Source organism: Poecilia reticulata, chromosome 7 (assembly GCF_904066995.2).
Source record: "Poecilia reticulata chromosome 7, P_reticulata-male-v2, whole genome shotgun sequence".
In the NCBI taxonomy this organism is placed as follows: domain Eukaryota; kingdom Metazoa; phylum Chordata; class Actinopteri; order Cyprinodontiformes; family Poeciliidae; genus Poecilia; species Poecilia reticulata.
The window spans coordinates 24,110,382-24,131,412 of NC_088836.1; the positions used below are offsets into that span (position 1 = coordinate 24,110,382).

General features: G+C 37.5%; 1 protein-coding gene across 3 annotated transcripts in view; it reads left to right on the plus strand.

The window, feature by feature from the left end:
* The window catches only part of dlgap4a (discs, large (Drosophila) homolog-associated protein 4a), a 105,307-nt gene that overhangs the window by 38,662 nt on the left and 45,614 nt on the right, over positions 1-21,031 (plus strand). The window contains exon 2 of one of the 3 annotated variants that reach the window (XM_017305875.2): positions 9,538-9,651. The exons of the other annotated variants lie outside the window; for them this stretch is intronic. The gene's annotated coding sequence lies outside the window, so the exon portion shown is untranslated. The remainder of the gene's footprint in view (positions 1-9,537; positions 9,652-21,031) is intronic. 3 annotated transcript variants of the gene reach the window in all.

The window sequence follows — 21,031 nt, forward strand, 5'->3', positions numbered from 1 at the left end:
CAAGATAATGAGCAGACCGCACTACTGCAGCATGACCGCATTCTGCTTAAATACAGTACATTGCAGCATAAAGTACTTGAGCATTCAAGGACAATGCTTTGTCACTTGAAAGGACTGAATGCATTGTGCAAGTTAGATTAGAGACTCGTATAAAAAGGTGACCAAAGTCACATTTTTGGGGCGAACTCGTCCATGCTCATGTAGAAAGCTGGCTGGGATTCAGACTGAAGACATCACATGGTTTCCTCTTTCAGTTTTTCTATTTTGATTTTGTTTTCATGAAAACCAGGTTAAGTTTTGTTTTGAGTTAGTGAAATATGGGGGCCTTTATTACCATGTTGCTATTAGATTTGTGTTATTTCACACTGAAAAGCATCCTCTAAGCCGCCAGAGGTTCCCAAACTGTGGGGCGCGCCCCTTAGGGGGGCGCCATGCCATTACAGGGGGGGCACATGAACGCTGTATGCGCTGGGTTTTTACCTTAGAATGGCCAACTCTCTGTTATTTCTCTGTCAATTTGATACAGTAGGGGCTTCCGCACTTGCCATATCTGTGTCCTCTATCACTTTTATCAGCAGTTAAAACTGTTTAATCCGTTATTAACATGTCTTAATCAGTTTTTTCGAGCCGCCTTTAAACGCAACATGGGTTTAGGCCTGTGCGGCAGTGAAGGAGACCTGCTGCTGCTGTGCAGAGCTACTCAGGTGTGCTAGGATCATGGCAGCAAACCATCAAAACGCAAAGAACTTTTCACAGTTTTCCCCCCAAACTAACAGACTGAGTTGAATAAAACTGTTGGATGCAGGTAAAGTTAGCTAAAAGATGACTAGCTAATATCAATGCAGCACCTTAAGCTTGTTAACAAGTAGCTTGTAGGCTACTGGTGTTGTTGTCTATGTTCAGCTACGATTCATTTTGTTCCCAAAAACGTTGGGGACAAACGTTTTTGGGGACGTTTTCCCTTTCAGGGAGTCTCTAAGAATTCCCCCCCCCACCCCTTTCCCTGGCAAACATTGTTCAACCAGACAGCTATTTGTAAGCCATAGGGGGGGCCCAGAAATAGTTTGGAAACCACTGGGGGGACCCAGGAGAAAAAGTTTGGGAACCACTGCTCTAAGCTGTGACAGGAATATATGCAAACATTTAAACTTCTCTGTTTATTCAGTGGTACAGTTTTAAGCATGATTTCCTTCCAGCAAGAAGGTGCTGTGTTTAAATCCCAGCCAGGGCCTTTCTACCTGGAGTTTGCTCATTCTTCCTTTGGCTTCTTCCCAATGCAATATCTTTAAATGCCCTATTTTATGTTCATGCATGGTTAAATGGTAACCATGCATGAACATGGTAAATGGGCTGCACTTGTATCGCGCTTCATCAATTCAGAGAACTCCAAAGTTTGTTTGAGTAGTTTGTGTATGGTTGACCCTCTGGTGCTCTCTCTTGTTGAGATGGCTGCTCAGACGGATTTGTACTTGGATGTGTGTGTGCAGTTAGTAGTTTTTTTGTAGTTAGTCTTTGGGACAGTTGTGGGTTATTTCCATGGACTGAGAGGGAAATGTCACCTGATGGAGGCCTGCTTGGCTTTGTAGTCTTCCTCGCTGCAACATTGTCTGGATTTTGGTGGACTGCTCCAGGCTTGGTGTGCAGATTGGCTGCTGTTGTTGTTGTTGGCCTGGTTTCCCCTCTTCTTTTAGCTTTTTTTTGGCCTTTGCTACCTTTGTCTCTTTATAATAGTCATGGCCTGACCTGCTGTTAGGCAACGGCGGTCAGTCATGCCATTCATTTTGCCAAGTCACTCATACAACAGGAGGAATATTTTGGTTTGTAGTGAAAATGGGACTCAGGGAGTTGAATGTAGCATTTAAATGTATTTATTTTTGGGCATGTTGCGGTTAAAACAGTTTTCCCTCTGCTTATAGATCATTTGATCTGTCACATCACTGGAGACGAACTAGATCTCCAGTAGACCATATACACATTCACAGCTCTTCAGAGACCATTAAAATGATCACTTTCTCTGGTTTGACTTTTTATAGGTTTCTGTTTGAGTAAAATGAACTTTGCTCTTTTATTCTATGAACTACTGAGAACATGTCTTGGAAGTTTCAAGCAAAAAATGTTTGTATTTATTTACAGAAAATGAGAAACGGTCAAAATAGCGAAAAAGATGCAGTGCTTTCAGACCTCAAATAATGCAAAGAAATCAAGTTTATATTGATTTAGAAACAACAACACTGATGTTTTAACTCAGGAAGAGTTCATGAATCAGTATTTGGTGGAAAAACCACGAGGTTTTCAACGGCTTTCAGTGCAGTTTATTTATATGTGTGTGTGTCTATATAAATTATAATTATTATTATGCACTGACATAAATATGAAGTAATAAAGGATGCAGAAGATAAATTGTTTTTAGGTTGATTATATGTGATTTGGAAAAGAATGTCGGATTAAATAAGTTTCTCTTTTTGGATATGTGATTGAATTTATTATTCTTTGCTTTTTATATTTGCTTTATTTTTCTATCATTTGCAACACTTAGGTTTTTTGTGTTTGCAAAACAAAGAAATTGATCTGCATATTTGGAATAAAGTTTACTACTACTATACCTAATTTACTACAATATCATGTTTTAAAACTACTAGGGCCTTTTGTACAGAACAAAACCAAAAGATGGAGTTTAACAATCACAAGGAGGTTGGTTATAGTGAGAATTGAGCCATAAACATCTAATCCAAAAATGTAATTAATCCTTAAGGTGATTATTTGAAACAATGAAGGCTAAATAAAGCAGCAGGAATTGAGTGATACTCACTTTCAGCCGTTGGTTCAGGTCAAACACCCGGTTCTTTCTGCACACCTCTGATGATAAAGCTCTGGTAAATGCTTTAGAAATGCTCTTTTACTCATAGTGCCAAGCTTTTAGCGTGATCACTTTGCTCCCAGTTTAGTTTAATATTCATGGAAACCTGATTCAGATTTATGCTGACCATGTTAATAGCTTTAATGATGGGAAGTAAAACCCTTGAACCTTTCTGAACACAGAGGTGAATTATTTATTCTGTGTTTTGATAATCATTGCTTGAACATGTTCATGGTTTCTTGCGATCTTCATGAACTCCAATCTTTTATGTGCTGAAAAAGGTTGAAGAGTCTCAGTTCCCTCTGACATGCCTATATTAACAGGAAAAAGATAAAATAGTGAACAGGACATCAAATTAAACTAAATTTAATCTTCTTCGCTCTCTAAAGGTTATGTGTATCTTTAATTTTTCAGATGAGCCTCTGATAAAGTTATAGGTGGACTGACTATGCTGGAAGAAATTTTAAATGAACTAATTCATTTATATTAACTTCTGATGCTGATTCAGACACAAATCTGCAGCAATGAAACTGCAGTATAACAAGAAACCATAAAATGTATAAGAACTTTACATAAATATGGAAGTAAAGTGAATTATTGAACAAACAAAATGAACTCCTAACTCTGAATTTATCTTTGTAGAGATAAAATAATTGTATTCTTGTGTTAGTCTAAACTTTCATTTTAGGATGTCTCAAAAACTTAGAAGTTACACATTAGTGTAGTGATTATGTCACATTTACCTCACTCTCCAGTAAACTAAGCTGCTGCAGGATCTATTTTAAGACAATTGTGCATATTTTTATTCCAATTGGAGCTTAAGCAGTTGCTCCATCTTGAGTTCAACTCGGTTATGAAAGTGTCTATAATGTTGTGATGCTATATAACCTGGAATGTCCTTATTATTCTCAAGATTTGTTGCAGCGGTAAGCTTGCATTACTATCTCTACTTTCTGTTTCTGTTTTGAGATGATATGACTCAGTTATTTTTCAGTGGGGTTTCAGTAAATGGTGTGCGAACAAAATGTACAAAAAACGTGCTCTCCTTGTGTCTTGGTTGCATTTAATGCAGATCTTCCACTACCGGGTAGATCAGGTCCATAAGAAAATATATTATGATTTATGGAATGGCAAAAATATTTTAGATAATTGCTGTAATAAAAAAAAATCTGACAAAAATAACTAAACTTTCATTGCTGCTGATGTTTTTTTTATTTTGTGTTTTAATTTATTTTTGTTTACAGTTTCCAGCCATCCAGTAGAATCTGTTCATATGCTGCATTGCTGCTCCATTGTTAAGCCTGTTTACTCCCTGTTGTACGTCTCAAGTGTCTTTTCTGATTTTTGTTCATTTCCTGAACTTTATTAAACTCAGATTATTTACTTTTTTTCCTCCCTGCCGTTTGTCTCAATTTTGGTTCTCAACTCCCACAAATCATGAGAGCCACATCTTGAATTGCTGTTGCCACCACAGTGTGGGTACGGCGTTCTTTTGGAGGCGTGTTGTTTTTTGTTGTTTTGGGATTGTAGTCAAAATTTCACATTTAGCTTCACTAGATCATAGCAAATTCTTCCGCAAGTTCTTATGAGATTTATTTTGAGTTAGAAGATTTATTTGGAGTTGATAAGAGTCTCTGTTTTTGAGGGTAGATGACTGAATGCTGTAACTGAATCAAGAGGTGATGTAGAAAAGTTTTTGTTTAAAGTCGGGTCTTGTTATGCAACCAGGTTATTGCAGTGTGCACTTTAAAAAGCTTTTTATTTTTTCCAAATAAATCACACAAGCTAAATGTCATTTAAAGTGAGAATAAGGGTTGTTTCATGCTGATTTTTTTTACATTTGAAAAAATACATTTCTGCAGTTGTATGTAAACTTTTTACTGCTTAGCTGCAATATACTGAATGAAAATGTTAGTGTAATTTCCATTGTGTTGATTATCAGTTATAAATAATCTTTCAAATTGTTTGTTGTGGATGGGGAAGACTTTGGTCTTCTGTAGCAGTCTGTGTTCTGCTACACAGACTGCAGACTGCTACAGAAGACAGCTACAGACAGCTACAGAAGACTGAAGAACACCCTGTTCATATGACAGTCTTGTAAACAGCATGGCCAGTTTTGTCCATTACGTTTTTAGGAATTATCCTTCTTTGCGAAATCATTTCCAGAAACTCTGGAGAGAAAATATGTGATTGCGAACTGTTTCTCCATCTCATTTTGGTTTTTAAGAACTGTTTGACAAATTCATGGAATTACAAACACTACAAAGTATAACCTCCACCTTATTTTACAATTAATGATTCATACTGTTGTGACAGGTTAAGACTCTGACGTTGGGTGACGTTGACAAAGCGGGATGGGGAAGTGCTCTATTTTTTTCCATCCATGTTTCTCTTCGTCATGTGCTCTGCGTTTCCCCCCCAACTGAGTTCAGATTTTGAAAATTTATGACCACTCATCTTCATGCAACTCAACGTATGCAGTATTATGGCACACTGAGTTAATATTTAAAGCGCTGGACTACTTTCACTCTCCGTTTTTATATACTAGCAGAAATAACTAAGCTTACATAATCTACAGAAGTAGTATCTACAGTAGAGAACAATATTACCAGTTCAACAGCAAAAGGCCACTCGCTACGGTCTTTATATATATATTTACTAATGCTCCACTGAGTCCTCAGACAAACTATTGGTCCGTGTTCTCATTAATGTACAGTACATTTCTGTGTTCGTGGTGTTTTTCAGCGAGGAAAGAGCAGAGGAAAGATAAGCCTGGCCACTCATGTGCATTCAGGCAGAAGGAACAACAGCCAGCCACGTTTTATAGCGACTGTGGTGGCTTCAGCCCCCCCCCCTTTGTGAAAACCGTCCACAAATAACGGGCCTGCGTCAGACTCTACCACATCTTCTGTTCGCACATTTACAACCAGTATCCATGCACACGTTTACGGTATTCCCACACAAGCATTGCACGTACGCTTTGCTTGAGCCGCCCCATCATGAATATTAATAGTAATGAGCTTTTGTATTTGCGCTTGTACTGCAAAGAAGGGACAGTCCCCCCAAGTGGCAGTGGCGGCACTGTCACCAAATGAAGATGTGTGGTTCATCCAATATTGAATATCATCTCAGCTGGGATTCATAATTCATTATCTAAGTGAAGATGTGACTCTTGTGAAGAGAATGAGATTTAAATGCTCGGAGGGAGGGGGGGGATGTAGAACAAGGGACTGAACCAGGTGCTCTCATTCAAGCGGCACCTGAGATCACTCCCTCGATGAAGTTCAGAGATTGTTATCGCAAGAGGTTATTTCTGTCTGGTAAAGAGCAGCCAGAGCTTCTGCCAATCATTTCACACACCAAGACTCTCAGAAGCCTTTAATTTGCACAGTTAACATCATGCAGAAGGTGCTACGCTTTATTTATCAGTACAGTTGGAAAGACAAGAGTGCTGACTGCAATAGATTGGCCGTATTTTCTACTTTGAAAGGCAGCGGTGAATCACCAGGCCTTCGAGGTATTCAGAAAAGGCTGAGCCCAGATATAGAAAAGTCAAACAATCTCACATCAAAACTAGTCAGAGGGATGGTTTTTTCTACCTTATTATAACATAAATCAAGCCTGATTTGGAGTTTCCTGTCAGAGTGCTGCACATTTAAAGTGCAGAGTTTGTCTGTGAAAACTTTTAGAGTTAAACTCCATCATGTTTTCGATCAGCGTCTTGTCCAAAGTGTTGCAACTGGTCTGCTGATGGTTTTCATAGGAACCATCAGCAGAAAATAATAATTTTCTGAGAATAAGAAAATTTGAGAACATTTTCTAATTCTCAGATGTCAGCACAGTCTCATTGAAGCATTCCTAAATAATAACTATTACTATTTCCAGGCGGATTTATTATTTCATTTATCCAACAATTGGTTCCCTAATTATCCTTAAATGAAAATAATCAACAAACATTCATTGACACATTTCCCCCCCAATGAACAGAACAGATTCAGTTTCAATCAAAGTTCTATAGTTAATGAAAGATATATAGTTTTTTAACTTTTGCTCCCATTTATGTCTTTATAGGATAAAATAATTACTAAGATGTTGTGTTAGACTGCCATCCTCTATAATTTATTAGATCAACATAAAAATTTGTTTAAAGTGCAATTACTCATTGTATGACCATATAAGGTTTGCTTAAATTTATGTAGATTTAGCATGAATATGTACTGGCAAATCCCTTTTGTTTTGGCAAATACATGCTCTGAATTAATACAGCGCTGCTTTAAAGATGAACATCTTGATGTGCAGAGCTGTCCACTGCACAACTTTTAAAATCTGACACCAAATCACAACAGTGTGGGCTCCCCATTATCACTAAAGTCTGTTATTTAAGCTCAGCTGATGGTTTCTTTTTCAAAGAAAATAGAAGAACCACGCCAGAGGTTTACCAGTATTTTTGAAAGTTTAATTACTCACCTGAAACAATAAAATTAGCCAAGCTCAAAATCCTTCTGCATTTAGAAGCATTCAACCGTGTTAAAATGCTGCACATGATTCTCTGTCCAGAGAGGGAATGTCCCAACGACTGAACCTTTAGGTTGCATTCAGGGACACGACATAACCTGGATTTTCTCAAATGTTCTCAGTCTCTTTGAAGCATTCCTAAATAATAACTATTGCTATTTCCAGGTGGATTTATAATTTAATTTATCCAACATTTGGTTCCCTGATTATCCTTAAATGAAAATAATTAAACCAAATCTGCAGTCAGTTCTTTACTAGCCACTCTCTGAAATCCCAGATTATTTTTGACAAATTTTTCACTACTGAATAAATTAAAAAAATAAAAAAATAAATAACTGCTTCTCTTGATTAAGGCGTTCTAAAGCGTAACTTTAACATTTTAAATCATGGTATGTACAGAACCAGGATTGAAATCCCTAATTCCTTTGAAAAAGAGTTTAAATGACCAGTAAAACCAAAACACCTTTAAATACTCTGCCTTAATAAGCTAAACCATTGCTGGAACGAAAAGTCAGCCAGAATTCCTCCATAATGATGTGAGAGACTGAAAAAGTCACACAGAAAGCAGCTTCTTCTTGCAGAAAGCATCACTTGCAGGTACTAGCCTGAATTAGCACATTACCATTACCACTGTGATGGAACCCGTTTCTTCCTGTTGTGTGTGGTGATTGGCTCCTCTGTGTTTATTCTGGTATTTGCTCTTTGCCAGATGATTCGTGTTAGCTTTTCATCCTGTTTGGCTCATGCTGTGTTTATTGTTCTGTTTTCCTGTTTACTTTGTAATTTTAGGATTTTTAGCTCTGCAGCGCCCTGTGCAGTTACTTATTAAAGACTTAGATTCCCATCTGGCTGCATCCAGCAAGCGATTCTTACATTTTGGTTCTCCACTGCACCCTTTACACTTTTTGAGAAGTTCTGTCTTATAAAAAACAACAACATAATAATAATTTGCTTACTATGTGACTCTTTACTATTCAAGATTCAATTGCTGGAGCTAAAGTGTTACTGAAATTTTTTTAATGAATGTTGTTCTTGTTATAACAAAAGTCAGTGAATCTATTGACTTGTTCAGTAAAATGCTCTGTGCTGTGAACTACTCCATTATTAAGACAAGTTGGCTGACACAAAGATATATTAAGGCTTCAAGTCTTAAGTATATCAGTCTCTTTATAAAAGATAAATTTTGCTTAGCACAACTTAGCAAAATAGCAGAAAGTGGTTAAAATCTGCTAAGTCAGAAGAAAGAACAGAAACCTATCAAAATGTTAGTTTTCCAGTAATACAGACACTATGTTCACCTTGTGTGTTAAACTTAGGTGAATATGCAAATTATCCTGATCTGAAAAACGTCACTGAGGTGCAGAAGTTGTGACCTCAACCTCATAAAATCCTTCTTGTCCAACATCAGTGTCTGACCTCTCAAATGCACTTCTAAAGGACTTGTCCAAATCTACAATAAATCCTTTCATCTAAGTGTAAATGTAGATGGGAGAATAGTTTGGGAATATAATATATTTTCCACAAAGCAACGCTCACTTGTTGATTATGATAATCAATGAGGTAAAAGCTTTTTTTATTCTAATGCACTTTGTGGTTTATAGTGAACTATATAAATAAAGTTCACCTACTTCTGTATAATAAAATAGCAAGAAACACACAATCACTTTATTAATATGAAATCCAACTAATATAGAACATAGCCTTGCTTTCGTTTGTAATTTATTTAAATGAAAAAGTAATTTATTTGCATAAAATGTTAAGATTAATGGCGTTCACCATAACCTGTCAAACTGTCTGTGGTAGGTTGTTTGGTTTGGCAGTTACCTCCACGGCTAATGGAGTATCTTATTAAGTTCGGAGCTGCGTTGTTGCGTTGTTGCCTTGAAGGAGCTTATAAAACTGATTTCACCCATGCTTTTCCTAAATGCTTTTCCGGGACTACAGTTAATTAACTACAATTCACCACTTTAGCAAGTCAAATGGAGCAATCTATCTGACTTTAACTCGGAGAGGCTCACTTGCCCTGTAGTAGCAGCTGCATCCAGTTTACCATAATGAATAATTCAAACGATACACAAGGCCACTTTTAATTTAGATATTCAGAGCAGCTATGTTTACTGCGTCATCCCTCTCTCAGTCAGCACATTTTTTTTTTCTCGTTTCAGTGTTGTGCTCACATTGAGGGGAGGGCGAGAGAAAGACAACGAGATAAAAGAGGAGGAGAGCATGAGGAAGCATTTACGCAGCAGCAGTAGCAGAGATAAAGAGAACGCCTTTGGGTGAGGATGAATGCACGTCCGCTGCAGCTCTCGCAGAGATTTTTGTGTGATGAGCTGTATTTACAGTGAGAAAATACGATGAGGTTAAGGCTTGAACCTATACTTAAATATGTCACAGCCATGCATAGTAACACAAACAGGTTTTTAGAACTTGGTACATCTTTAAAAAATTTGAATGTCATTAAAAAGTTTAACCATTTTTGTCACTCATTTCAGAAAGTGCAAATAAAAATGCAAAGAGTAAAATTTAGTCTCTCAGAAGACTTTTTTCAAGTGGTTTCACACCTGAAAAAGTTATTCTGGTTATTCATTGAGCATATTCAGGGAAAATTGAGTGGAAGGAAAAAATGTTGGAGAAGGTGCAACAGCAAAGGCAGCTATGAAAGCAACTTGGACTTTCATTACACCTCAGCAGAACCACAGGCTGGTTTCCTCCAGGCAACGCGGCATTCAGGTAGTTTTTCATGCACAAATAATTATTGAGTGAACAGAAATGAACATACTTTTGAGTTTTGTCATCTGGAAGCCATAATCATCAAAATTACATGAAATAAAGTCGTAAAATATTTTCCTCTATTTAAAAAAAAAAAAAAACTTAGAATGAGAAAATATAGAAATAGTTATTCTATTTTTTAAATATAGCTATGAAAAGGTAATGGAAACTACAGTTATTTTCTCATTTTATGCTTAATCCTAATTTAGCATAAAATCCTAAACTTTGCATTTAATGTTACAAAACACAGTCAGTGTACTTTGCATAATGAAACGATGACTGACTTTAAAGATTATTCCAGCATATTCAGGAATGAGTTGTCTCTCTCTGAACTCCGGTGTGCATTCATCTCTCCCAGCAGGACTTGACTACTTGCACTCGCAGCCTTAATTATACAGAGATGGATTTAAAGGACACATGCAGGTGATGCGGAGGAAAACACACAACTCAAAAACCGATGCTCTTTGGTGCATACTGTGCTAAAAACGCCCGGCTGGAGAACGCTGCATCCCCTTTCTGCGGCCTCTTCTTCTCAGTAAGCTATAAATATCAGGGGAATAATAAAAAGAAAAGAAGTGTCCAGCTTCATTTTCAGCACGCCTAAATAAAGATTGGCTGACTCATGTGAACACTGTTTGCACTTAAGAGTAAAAGCGTAATGGTCTGAGGCCACAAGCTGTGAAATAGTTTCCTCCAGTCTGATTCAGCCCTTTCAGTTTAGAGAATGCTTCAGACTGTGATTATTTTGGGGAGAGTAAAGAAAAGCCTTCATCTGAATAATTGATATCTAACCAGGCTTTCACTCAACAGCTTCATCACCAGTAACGTCAACATCCAATGTCTCAATAAAGTATTCATTCTTCTGAAGTCTGGACCACTTCAGTGTATTTTGGCAAATTTTTATGGGACAAATCAACACAAAGTAGCTCTTTATTATACAGTGAATGGAAAGTGATGCCACAAATAAATAAATCCTAAAAGTTACAGCTGTGGCTGCATATTTAGGATCATTAGTGGGATGGAAGAGAAGGCTTTGTCCGAATCTGAAGTCTTTTAAAGACGAGTTAATCTGTCAAGAGGCTCTCCCACCTGAGCTGTGAATCTCTGCTGCTCCTCCAGAGTAAACCTGGGGTTTCTGTGACTACTGCGCTCTTTGCAGGTCCTATCAGTTTGAAAGGATGGTTTTGTCTTCGTAGGTTTTTTCCTTTGCTTTGTGAAATCTTCAGATATTTAGATACAACTTTACTTCTTGATTTAAAATGTTCCACACCAACCTGGAGCGTTATTCGGCCCCTATAACCTGGAGACCATAATGTCCTCCTGCAAACTTCACAGATTTCACAATTTAAACTACACTTTACTGAAATGACACGTTTAGCAACTAAATTGCAAATACGGTTTAGTTACTCTGGATTTTATTTAGGATTTTCAGATTTTCACGTCACCTAAATTATAAAAAAAAGCAATACACAGTTCCTATTTCTCTCTTAATCATTTATTTAACTTTGAACTGAAAGGTCAAGGTAAAAAATTATTTATCCAGTTTGATTCGAAAGTTCTTCCATTCTGTCTTTTTTCTTTTTTGAATGGGAAAATCATTTCCGAATTAGAGTATCGACTGCCTGTAAGAGTGTTGCTCATCGCTGCTAATTGACACCAGTTCATTGCAGCCTGTGACCTGACAGACATGTAACCACTGTGGCCCTGCACATCGGAGCCGGCGTGTCAGTGCAGATGTCCACTCGCGCCGTTTCTATCCTCCAGTGTCACATCTCTCCGCTCGGACTGTGAAAAGATTTTCTGTGAATTTCATAAAGTTTCCCAGGCTGTTGGATCAATATGATGAGTGCCCACTGCTTAGAGGAGGCATTACAGCCATAGAAGAAAAAGAGAAAAAGAAAGGTAAATTTCACCTGAGTGCTTCAGACAGAGAGCCACCATGCTGTTGATAAATCAGTCATGTCCTCTAGCACTGCACTGCCTCTTGTGATAGAGTGTCTCTTTAGTATGGCGATGGGAACGAACAAAAGGAGACTTGGGAATTTAGGGCTCTGTGAGATTTGTCACATTTTGACACTCGTTTTGCTCCAGTAACCCATGTCAAAATAGGTCATTGTAATCCACCCCATTTCTGCAGAGCGATGTTTCTCTGTGCAGACAGGAAGGTACATGCTGTTGTGCAGCTGCTGTCCAAAGCTTCACAGCTATTGGCACGTAAACTAGATTTGGATCTTAAATGGGACGTGTTTTGCAAAATTCACAATTTACACACTGTTGTACTTCCATTTGTGTTTCCACTGCTTTTAAAAAAACAACCCAAGCTCTTAGAAAATACCCTGCCAGTTTTTGGTAATATGTTTATGTTTATTGGTGTCTGGACAAGGAGCAGTTTTAAAAACCTTCGTAATGTTGCATCACAAATCTGTAAGCACTGCCCCGTTACCTAGCAACCCCAACAAAGCCCAGGCTGCAGATACATTTTTCTGGAATCATTTGAGGAATTGTTACATCCATAGTTGACTTACCATTCAGCATTTTTGTTGGTTGTGCAGGAGGCTCTACTTCTGCTTTTCCAAGATGTACACTTGTATATTTGCCTGTCTGTTTGCAGCCATTTTCATGTGGGTGTAAATGTTGAGTTTAACCACTTTGTCACAAGCACATGCAGAAAGGACCAAAGCAACATTGAGGTGTCACAATGCAGCCATATTGTTTGTTTAAACAACAAAACAACGTTAATCTTTAGTGCTTACCTGTAATTAAATCCTTTTCTTTTACAGAAGAGAAAATTATGTTAACCATCATTATATGAAGATTTAAATTAAATATTTACCAGATTGTCCTAATTTCACATGACACTGGAGCCGTCAGATTAATTTGCATTTTAGAGGAGGAGCAAAGCAACTGGCGAATTCCAGCTAAACACATGCGATGACCTGCAAGGACAAAAAAAAATCACTTTGAGGAGCTGTCTCAGCTGCCTACCATTGTATTATCACCTTCCCCTGGGATAGACTAATTAACTATTCCTAACCACTGAGACTCGTGTGCTGCTTTTTTTTACATTCCTTATCTCTGCTGCCATGAATAATTCATGACAAACTGGAAATGTGAGACAAAATTGTGCTTGAAAGTGCAGGGAAATTAGAGAGGACATCTTTCCTTGTCTTTGCTAAAACTTTGTGAGCTGAAGTAAACACGGGATAAACAGCAAAACTTTTTTAACTGGAAAAAAAATAAAACATGGCTCAGGTTTCTGTAAAGTCATATTTTGACTCACCCTTGGTTCACTTTCAGTGTTCAAAGGAAAGTATTTTTGAATTATAATAAATTATTTAGTATAAATATATCTGGGAGACACGTGATGATGAAAAGCTGATTTACAAAATAAATCAGCTTTTTGTACTTTATATGGTAAGAACTATATAAAATACTTCATTGTTTAATTGATCACATTATTGATAGGTATTGATTCAGACATTTAATAACTAGTGCTGATGGAGAGAATTGAAGTAAATAAGGTTTATTTAGAAAGTTTTATAAGCTCTGCAGAGCTGGAACAGAGATGTATCTAAAACTGAAGTGCCGTGGTTCTGAAGGACCGGAGTTAGAAACGCCTGCTTTATTGATTACTGAAATTTACAGTAAATAAGACTATCTATGAAAATTGCTACAAAAATTAGGGGTGCACCGATTTATCGGTGCCGATTTCCTGAATGTTGGGAGATCGGCGATCGCCTGATACTTACACGTGAAGCCGATCTTCGTCCCCGATCTTATCAACCTCATTAAAGGTCTAAAAATCAATCACTGTCCTCTTCTCCTCTCCTGTGAGAACGGTTTAACTAATAGACCAGCCCATCAGGTCATGTCTGTATGTTTTCAGTTAGCAATAGTCACCCCACTTTTACCAACTCATCCACTGTCTTACTATATTTAGCAACATTTCAGACAAAATTTTTTAGATTGGCCAAAATCAAAATCGGCAAGCCAGACTTTTTAAAGATCGGTTATCAGTGATAGAAAACTGCAATTGGTGCACCTCTACTTAAAACAACTCCAGATTATTTTGGAGTCCCCATCACACGCTCTCTTTCTCACTCACACAGTGTGACGTCTCCTCTTGATCTAATATAAATAAAAAATGTTTTGAGTCCTGTTTAGTTATAGTCTTTGGGGATACACCGTAAATCTAACCAGTGGCTCTCCAATAGTTTCCATTTTTCTGTATATCTTTATGATATGCTCTTTTTCTGATGACATAGATAATAAGTGTCCTGCACATTTTAAATGTGTTCAAATCACCTGACTCAAATAATTATCATGTGTTTGTAGAATTGTAAAACATGCTTCTCAGTATTTCTGACATTAAGTGTGTTGCACAAGGAGCAACTCTAAAAGCTTCAGGACTCCAGACCTGGAGGTTTCTACTTCTGCAGAGCGTCTTCCATCTGATGTAAATGGCTTCTTTTATCTTTCTCTGGTTGCCTGCCGGGTGCTACTCAATGATCTCTGGCCACGGCCTCATCGATGCCGTGACTAATGCTTTGTTGTTTACATGGATCTGATCTGCTGCCTGTCCTCATCCTTTCCATTTGTAGTGTTACCCCCATTGGTGGGGTGTGATTTTTATTGCCTCCTGCCCATCTGTGCCTCCTTTCATGATGTGTTTGGTTGCAGATGTCTGAGGAGCATCTGAATACATCAAAGAAATTATATATATATAAAAACCAGAGTACATCAATGTCTTTTCTTCTTTCTAAAGTCATTTTATGGGTAGATGATTCTATGTAGCAAAATAAAATAGAGCTATGCCATGGACTGGCTTATTTCTGATTCACCTGAGCCATTTGCAAGCTTCTGTACCGACTTTTCTTTCCCATCTCCCACTAAAATCCTTGCATGTTAAAAAAATAAAGCCAGGAGGTTCTGGGTGGGAGCTAAGCCTTCCTTTTCCTTTTTGCATTTTTAATCCAACCTCTAAATCTTTCACGCCGACTTCTTTTCTCTCAGTTCTGTTTCGTTTCTTTACTGTCTGCTGCTTTATTTCCCCTTTCTCTGCCACTTCCCCATTAAAAAGGCCCTAACTCAGCCACATAGCAGAGAAAATGTTCCTGGAAAGGAATAAAAGCTAAAATAGCAGCATTATGTGGTTAACTTGAGGGCCTAATCACACACATATACAATCACCAAACGTTCATTAAACTCTTCTGCATGTAATGTGATTGTGTTAAATCCCTTCGCATTAAACAGACCATTAGCAGATTTCAAAAGACCGTCTTTTTTGTGCTCCTGTTGTGTGCACTTTGGTTTTATATCACTATGCTTATCCGTATTGCTGCTAATTCACATTTTGTTGCCTAATCTAAGTCAGATTGGCTTCATATTATATCTGCCACACTTTGAATTTACATATATGTTCAGAGCAGATTAGATATTTTAAAATAAACACAGCCATAAGAGCAGAGTCTTTATAATTTGCTTCCAAGTGAACAGATTTTGTGTGAACTTACTGATTGAAGCACTGTGACCTAAGCAGGCTTTTTGAAGGTTCAAAGAAACAAAGAATGTAAAAGAAACTTTGCATCATTAGAGGCAAAATTATTCAAAATGGACAATCTTGTGATAAACATTTTGGTGGTCAGGCTTGTAGGCAATAAAAACTGAGGCGGTGTTGCAAATCAAAGTTTTGAGTAATTAGGGCATCAGACTGTGGTTTATATTTTTAAGGTTAAAACGAGGGGAAATGCGAGTATTTAATTCAATATCTGGTCCCCACAGAGAAGCAGACAAAAAGAGTTAGCATTTTTGGTTGTCGAATGTCTTTCATGTGGAAAGAGTTGCCACAGTTTGAGAATTTAAGATTTAAATAAACAAAAGTTAAGGAGTGCATAATAGTTCAGTTGTAAATCTGTTAAAATGAAGAATGATCGGATACGTAGACATGGTATAATTTCTTTCATCACAATGACGATAAGCTCATTTCATAGCTGTGATCGTTGTGTCTTTTTGCACTTTGCTTTAGGATTGATTGACCTCAGCTGAAGCTGAGGGTCTTAATTGAAGCTGAAGCTGAGGGTCTTAACCGATGGTCTTAATTTCAAACAAATTTGTCCGCAAGAGATTAAAGTTAAGACTGTTATTTCTGGCTTTCATCGTTGCTCTGTGTTTGATAGAGAGAGAAAACAGGCTGACCTTTGACCTGTTAGCCCAGAGGCACAAATGAGATACAGCTAGAAACCTAGTGACGGATGATGAAGCTCGGCGTTGTAAAGGCAGAGGTTTAGATTATAGATAAGTGAGAAGGATGATCTCCAAATGGCTCTTCCTAGAGCTGATTGACGGAGAGGCTGGGGTGGATGGAGCTGTCCGCTGAAGCTGCTCAGCAAACACAGAGGTCTGCTCAGTCTTTCTAAGCTGATCAGCAGAAAGCATGCAGCTGTTTGTTCGATTTAATGAGTCAAATACTGTGATTGAGAATTGAGTGTAGATAGAAAATATTGCAGAATACTTTGTCTTTTATTGGAAATTTTAGAAACTTTCAGTGGTGGTACTCTAGTACATACAATGTCTGACTAATTACGATCCTTTGTGTCAGGATTTTTTTTACAATTTTAGTTTTATTTTCTTAAGGCATAAAAAAAGGTAAGAAAAAAAGTTTTGTAAAAAAAAAAAATATATATATATATATTATTTTTTAGGTGATCAATTGTAATTTTCTCCAAATATTAAGTTGTTATTTGAAAATTACATCAGTAGTGTTGTTCTTAAGGGATTATTTGATGTCACAATATTTTTTTTTTTACCTGTAAGAGTCGTCTACAGTCGAAGGAGGGACCGGGTCGGTTGGCATGCTTTTGATCTGTCGGCCTTATTGGATTTAACAAAAATAATTTCTTGCATTTGCAGCTGATGGCCAGTAGTTGATGGTGTATGTAATGATGCATTAGTGTCCACTTCAGTGGTCTATGTGCATTTAAAACATAAAAATTCACAAGAAGCACAAGAAAATTGCTTTTAAATAGCTGTCCACTGTAGTGACCACTATGCATGAAAGGGTTAAATATAAGATAAACAAAGCAACATATCGACCTGTCTGTTAACTGACTGCTGTACAACTGAAGTGCTTGTATGTTTAAAGTCTTTGCCTTGGTGGAAAATGAAACTCCTTTCCAGTCTACCTTAGTAACAGTTCGCCTGTGTTCATCAAGTTTAAGCATCCTGCTTCTCCTTGCTGAAGAAAAACATCCCAACAGCATAATGATGACACCTCCATGGCACGTTCATGTTGAATTATGGTATTAGTTTTCCTTCACAATTAGCTTTCTGCATGTAGGCCACCAAACAACCCAGATTTGGTCTCATCTTTCCAAAGCAAAAATCTTTCAAATGTTTCCTGGTAGCCAGTTTCAAGCAGGATTTTTTTTGTTGTTGTATCTCGTATATCTTTCATCCACTCTTCCATAAAGAGATCATTTGTGTACTAGTGATACACAACTAGTTGTTTTCCCATTTAAAGATTATCCTCACCTAAGCTGTGCTTCTTCTTAGGTCACGCCGAGGGGTAAGTAACCTGTCATTTTAGGTGAACAGTCAGGTTTTTCATGCTTGCACAGGCTTCAGTGAGATGTTCAAAGCTTAGTATGTTCATTACTTAACCCTGAGTAAAACTTCTTAGTCTTAATGATGCTGTTTGTTCTAAATATTCTCTAAAAAACCTCAGATATTCACACGCTGCTGCCTTTGTACTCAGATTAACCTCTGCAGGCTCCTTCTCCCAACAAACCTCCTTTCTGGGAGAAAAAGGAGCTTTGTCCCTGCAAGCAATGGTTTGTACTCAAACATTTGTATTTAAGTTGAATGAAATCAGAATAAGTAACATTTAAGACTGAGGTAAAAGGGGTCAAAGTGGTATAAATACTATTCCAGACACCAGCTGCTTATGTTGTGTGTGAGGAGCTTCAAAAGGATCGACTTCAGTACTGGTTGTACGCTGGTTATATTTTTGGATTTGTGGACAGACAATAAGGAAAGCTTTTCTCAAATGAACAGACTTAAGAGGACAGACCCTGCACTCCTGCTTCCTGTGAAGATTGCTTTTATTAATCAGAAAACCATTTGTGATACTGCATTAAATCCTTGATTATCCAAAATATGACAAATGGTGATCACTTTGCTGAAATCGATGATGATGGTCACACAATTAACGAACTTTCTGCAGGAATAACCTTCCACTGATTTACAATTTTGGCAAGAATCACTCAAAAAAATAAAAGGCAGCTCTAATTTAGAGGTGCATTTTCATTTGAGCTCAGTGTTTAAGGTTGCTGACAGGGCTTTGGATAAGAACAGAAATAGTGGTCCCATCTTCCTCTTGCCAGCTGTTTTTAGACATCAAACACAGTGAGCAAAAAGAAATGAACAGAAGATGCGTTGTCTTCTGCTGGCAGCCTGAATGCAGCCGCTGCGTTTTGTGAGGGTGGCTGGTAAGCTGGACTGTGTGGGCTACCGGATAGAAACGGCAGCAAGAGCGGGGAGGGGAGAGTATGGATGCTGTATTATAGTAAGAGTCCCCAAGGTCAAACACACACTCACTCATCAGTCACTGCCCTTGGTGGCTCTGGGGTCAATGAGGGGCAATGAGCTCAGTGGCATTCACAGCTATGTGTTTGTCACTCCTCTTCAGGGGGTTTGCTACTTACTCTTCTTTAATTGATGGTTTCTTACATCCTTAAAGTTTATTTAAAAAAAAAAAGTGCGTAGAGACAGCATCAAGTTGATTTTGGAGTGAATTAAATGAAATGTGCACCATATGACCAGGGGCCATGTGTGGTCTTCATTTATGCATGAGGAGGCAGTTTGGAGACACGACACTGCTTAAGTAAAGTGGGGCAAAAAACAACTCGCATCTGTCTCGTAAAATTACTCATTCCTTATTCTTTTGTCTTTTTCATTGGATTTTTATTGGCCCTCTTCCTCAGCTGTGGATTAACAACAATTATTACCACTCCAGATTTCTTAAAATATCTGTTCTTCAAACTTAAAAACGTGTGTGAGAACCTCAAACATAAACGTGACTTATCAAAAGTTCCCTGATGCCCTTTTTCACTCAACATGCAATATTATTGATTTCTGATTTCCAATAATGATTTCAGTCAATTACAGTTTCTCCTTAAGAGTGATATTATAAAAATATATGAGAACAACAGAGTGGGCATTAAATATTTATTCAGCAGTAGAAGCAAAGTTGATGTCACACTACAGGTTTGAGAGTCGACTTGCTGTAAAACAGGGTTTTACTACTTTAGACAATATATTTGAGTTAATATTTCATGCCTCCTTTTGAATATTTTATTAGCTTTGTAGTTCAATTAGCATACCTTTAGTGTAAACAGCAGTTATCAGTGAAGTTTAATTTATCTCTTATTTCTCAATTAATCTTTTTTCACTATCAGTTTTGTTTCACTTCAAAATTTTCAATACATTTATTTCAGAGTCGGGGTTAATATTTTCAGTTACGATTATATTTTTCAGTGTCTGTATTCCTGTTCATTTTCATCATAAACTGCCATCGTTTTAGGCCCGTTGGCTGAGTGGAAAATGGAAAGTCATCTGAGTTTATTCAACCAGTCTGACCAACAAGCGGTTTCTTTCGAAATGTCTTCTTTTATTTTTAATTAAAATAAAAATTCTACTTGTTTTAAGGTATTTAAATTGTATTTTTTTGACCTGAGAAATGAAGACGTCGTTGTAGGATGAAAATATAAGGCACTGTTGTAAAATTTACTTACAAAGTCTGCTCTCAATTACATTATTCGCCCTTACTTGCACTCGTGTTATCTAAGGCCTTTTAATTTAATTACGCTGTCATTAAACGGTGCTTCCTGCATCCCTTATTGCCATTGTTTGATGCACGCCATCAGCAGAGAAACACACAGAAGAGGGGATCATCATCGGTGGGATTAAATGTGTTTTTAGTTTCTAGAAAAACAAAATGACCACATTAAAGTGTCAGCTCTTGTTAAGACATATTGTAGAATACAGTTTTTCAGTTAGCTTGTTGCATCTTTGTGCTTCTTCTGACTTCATTTTAAACACTGAGTGGGTTGTCTGCTTAAAGTATGTTCATTAATCAGCTCAAGCTAAAAAATAAACCCAAAAAACACCTAATTGTTGTCACCAACCAGTTTTGTAGTGCATCTCAGTCATTACTCGTTATAGTTTTGTTTTCTTAGGTTTTTATTCTTTGATTTTCTTTGCCAGCTTTGTCTTTGCAGAGCTGCATGGTGCTGGTTTATCACAGTCAGTGGAAGAGGAGTGGCTAATTCCCTGGACAGTTTGTGATGCTCTTTTTCAATAATACACATTTACGGGCAATCTAGAGTCACAAATTAATATAGCATGCATGTTTTTAGGTAATGGCAAGGACCTGAACTACTTGGAAGAACCTGGGTTTAAGACAAGTCAAATTAATAGAAGATATCTCAGTAAAGCTATCGATTAGTCAATAATGAAATGTGAACCGAGAGATATGGAGGAACACAGGGAAGGCGGTAAGGAGGTCATTTTGGACACAGGAGGCATTAGAGGCAGTGTGTTTGTGTTTGCAACAAAGGAAGACAGTCAGGGTGAGAAAGGGAGCTGATAAAAGAAGAAATAGGTATAAGAGAGGGGAGGAGATGAGGGGATGGTAAGAGTCTAAGCATAAGAGGCGGCAGGCAATAAAGCGCCCTATCAATCTGGTAAATGAGTGTCCTTCCAGCAGAGGGTACTTTGAGGAACACATCCTGCACTGTTTTCATCAAGTCAGAGATTTAGCTCTCATCCTCCAGTCCTGCACTTGGTTACTGAAGAAATGGAGAAGCTGAGCAAACGGTTGGTCTGCAG